Source organism: Prunus avium, chromosome 4 (assembly GCF_965620075.1).
Source record: "Prunus avium chromosome 4, drPruAviu1.hap1.1, whole genome shotgun sequence".
Lineage (NCBI taxonomy): Eukaryota > Viridiplantae > Streptophyta > Magnoliopsida > Rosales > Rosaceae > Prunus > Prunus avium.
Genome location: NC_142287.1, coordinates 31,390,269 through 31,394,689, shown reverse-complemented (window position 1 = coordinate 31,394,689; position 4,421 = coordinate 31,390,269). Strand labels below are relative to the sequence as shown.

The 4,421-nt window shown below is 35.6% G+C and overlaps 1 pseudogene; it reads right to left on the bottom strand.

Annotated features, from left to right (window-relative positions):
- Positions 1-2,822: 2,822 nt before the first annotated feature.
- Positions 2,823-3,283, bottom strand: LOC110761469 (uncharacterized; annotated as a pseudogene).
- Positions 3,284-4,421: the final 1,138 nt, after the last annotated feature.

Here is a 4,421-nt window from a genome sequence, read left to right as displayed (position 1 = left end):
ACTTAGCAATCCCCAAACCCATTTTTGGTCAAGATTCCAAACCACTATACCCACTCATTTTGAATCCAAAATTTGATGAACGAAACAGTAGTTGTTTCAAGAGAAAATCGCATCACCACCAAACCCTGGGTGTTGGGGAGGAGAGAGAGAGATATATATATATATATATATATATATAACCTAGAACATAGATAGAAGGAGGTGGCGTAGGTGGAGGAGAGAAAGATCGGGTGGGGGAGCCCCGTCGGGGAGAGGGCCTGGGATAAGTTGGTGCGGCTGAGAGGTTATTTATTTATGATTTTACCTTTTTTTTATATTTTAAATTATTTTAAAGGAAAAGAGTTTTTTTATTAATATTTTTGTCCTTAGAAGTCCTTATAAGTCATTTTACAAATGGGTGAATAGTACCAACCTTTACCTCCCCTTACCTTTTGGCATGGCAAATGGGTGGAAATGCCCTTAGCACCCGAACTAATTTATATTGCAAATTTCAGACCAACCGCTAGATTTAAGTCAATTTAATCCAAATTGCTATTAAAAATTAGACATGAGGCGCACGTGTAACCTAATTTGAGGGCAATTTGGTCATTTTAACATTTTCCCTCTTGAAACCCATCGTCCCCCTTTCCCTGAAAACTTGAAAAGCAAACTAGAAAAAGAAAATGAAGTTCGAAGCCCACCTCGAGAAAATATGCAGAGAAATCAAGTTCCCCATTTGGTAACTCTATCTGTACCAAAATACTCCAACTAGTTATGATTTGTGATTATTTTGTATATCAAAACCAGCTATGCTTGGTTGATGTGAAAATGGAAGAAAACTAATCCCCAATTAAACAAAACAGAGTGCAGTTTTGTGCCCTTTGATTTATGATTGTTTTTGTTCTATGAAAAATGCAAAACACCCATCTTAGTAATACCAAATTGTTGTTTTTTTTTTTTTTTTTTTTTTGGGGGGTTACCAAATTGTTGTTTTAAAAGCTAAAAAGGACCCGCTTAGCGCTAGGCGCCATCTATCAAAACAATAAAGCCGGGCGGCTATACTAGGAAAAAAACCAAATCTAGCCGCGCGGTTATACTATTTTTAAAAATAATTAAAAAAGAAAAACCCAGTACAGCCGACCGGCTATACCATTAAAAATTTTAAAAAAATCTAGTATAGCCGAACGGCGATACTATTTTTTTTTTAAATTAGGGAAGAACGGGTATAGCCGCCCGGCGATACTATTTTAAAAAAATTAGGGACAAAATCCGATTATAGCCGGTCGGCTGTACCTTTTATTTATAAATTTTAAAAAAAAACCAATGTGATATTGCTCTTGCTTTTTCTTGAGTTTGAAACGTGGTTGCCCATTTTTCTCAAGTTGATTAATAGAAGGAAGATGCTCAAATAACTCAATGATGATTTGAATTTAATTATTGGAGTCAAACAATGCATAACTGTGTTGAAAGTTTTCACTTCAATCTTATTTGCATTTGATCTTATTTGCATTTCACTTCAACCGATTATAGCCAGAATGGCCAAGTAAGCTGCTCCTGCTAAAAAGCCATAAAAGGCTGTCAAAGTTACTACTGTAATGGATACTAAAAATGTAACTTATTAATAAACTGGTTTATGAGATTTTTGGTGCTTAAATTTTCCTGAAATCTTGATTGTCCTACTTATAATTTATTTAACAGATACTAGTGTGCAGACACCAAATTCCTGTTTAATAGAATAAAGGTATATCCAAGTCACACAAACTACTCCAGGATATAATACATAAAAGAATAATCTTTGGAAGATGGTGTATTATTATTGAGCATGGATGAAGACATGAAACTGTGATATCTGAAAATCAGTATGGTGGTTTACTAGAATGATCAGTTAACTAATTGGGCAGTTAATGGGGCAGTTATATGGTTCAAAGTTTTTTTTTTTTTTTTGGTGTCATTTTATAATGATTTTGCAATGTAGTTCCTAGTTAAAAATCCTGGTAGGTTTTAGAAAATGGAGGTATCTCTCTGCGAGTAATTGCCTGAACTTTAATAGATACCGAATTTGATTCATCTGATCTTTTTCTTCATGTGTAAAATCAGGGTTATGCACCTTCATTTGAGGAAGGCACAAAGTCTAATTGTGGCAGTCTTTGTGTTATGCAACTGTCAAATGAGAAGAACAGTCGTGATGATGAGTTTGAGCATAAAGTAATGCTTATGGTGAAGAGGCTGAAGCCAGACAAGGCCAAGATGATGATTCATATGTTGCAAATGACAAATATAATGGATACAATTACGATGATGAATGCAATTATGATGAGGAATGCGATTTTGAAGAATTGACTTAAATAATCAACTTTTTTTTCCTTGATTTATATTATTTTTTCATGAACCAGTTGTATCATGTTACGATATAAAGGTTAAGCAATTGAATCTTCTGGTTTTTAACAACTTTTTCGATTTGGAATCAGTCTGAGGAGAGATGCTATTGAGCATTGTTTGCATGTGAAACTCTTTGAACTATAACCATGAGCAAAATTTGTAAACTGGAACACTGAATTGTTGGTTCAAAGTTGTTCACAGTTTATTGAGTGTAGGAGAGAAGCACCAGTTTGACAACAATGTTTCCCCTGTTTTCTTCTTCCTAAATTCAACACTGACAACACCAAAAGGCTTCTCAATATTCTATACAAGTCTGAGGAAAATTTCAATTGATAATTGATTTGCATCTCAAACTGTGAATTTATATAATTCAGTTAAAAGAAATTTTATTAAATGGTGAAAAATCTTTACATAGAACACAGACTGAATTGTGTCTTGGGTCTTGGTTCCAGCTTCCAAGCCGTTCAGAGTTTGCTAGCGAGAGCAAGATACTTGGTATGGCTGCCTTGAGCTATAATTTTGCCTGTCTTCTTCTTACTTAACTCAACACTGGCAACACTAACAGCCTTCCCAACTCGTAAAGCCTTGGCCTCAACCTCAACTTCCTCATCAGGGTAGCAGAATCCAAGAATGAACCGTTGATCTCCACTGAAACTCCATAGCTGGGAGTTCCGACGGTGAGGATTGTGCCTGACCCTATCAAATCCACAAAGGTTGTTGTGGCTCCACCATGCATAAAATTGCCTCCATTCAGCAAACGAGGGGTTACTTTGAAGGAGCATACAATACGACTGGGTTCAAGGAGATCGACTTGAATGCGTTTCATGATAAAGGGCTCAAAGAACTTCTCTGGCAGCCCATCCATGGAGATTGCCATTTCACCTTCTTTCTCCAAGAACAACTTCACTGACACCATACTTGTTTCCTCATTTCTCCAGAAGCCTAGCCATCAGAGAAACAACATATAAAAGAGTCACATTCAACATCAAGGGTCCTAATACCCTTAGCCCAAGCCATTTGCTAACCTCCAAGGAGACTCCATAACTCAGCCTCAGAAGGAAACATGCATTTAAATTTAAACTCATGGATTTTAAGCTACAACATACAAGAATCAAACATTCAAAGCGGCATAAGCGACTTTTAGATCTTATTAAGCCTAATGCTACCAAATTTCAAGTATCTTTCTAGATCTAATCTCACTTAAATGTGACTGGATTAATGGTCACTGGCATAATAGGAGAAGGAATGTGAGAAGTAAGAAGTTTCCATTGTCCTTCCCTTGCTGTAAATTTGTGACTTACTCACTGCTAAAACTTTTCTACATTTTGTACTTGTCTTTGTGTCTTTCTGCCTTTAGTTTATGGGAATGATGATGTACATGTAGAAATAAGATACAATTCTATAGATATCTGATTGCCTTAATCGGCCATTGAATAATAGAAAAATATATTATTATTATCAAACAAATAGATGGGTTATCCTGTAGTACAGGTCCTGTAAATGTTGGCTAGGTAAGCGTCCTGTCGTAAGAGTAGTAGTTATGAACCCTGTAGACCATCCCTAATTGGTAGAAGAAAAAAAACCCGCAACCCCTAATTGGTAGAAAAAGGAATAAATATAGTGATAATTAATAATTTCAGTGTTTGGATTTATGTACATTGAATTAGGAAAAACGAATTATTGCTCAATAGAAATAATCTCGACCCTTAATTTCCAGGATTTTTTCCTCAAGTCATTTAATAATTTCTCTACTTAAGTTGCCAAACAATGAAAATATCAATTTCTGACTTTTAAATCCTAAACCTCTAGGGAAGATTGGCACCAAACCATACAATATACAAACATTTGCTCAATTTCTCCTCATATCTCATGTGAATAGTGGTTGCTCTTGGGTGCCATGACAATGGGTGGAAAACCAACAAAAAAAATTGTTAAGGCAAAAGCACTATCCATGTAAATAATACCAACTTTTGCCTCCCTTTACCTTTTGCTATGGCAAATGAGTGGAAATGCTCTTAGCACCCGAACTAATTTATACTGCCAATTTCAGACCTACCCTTGGA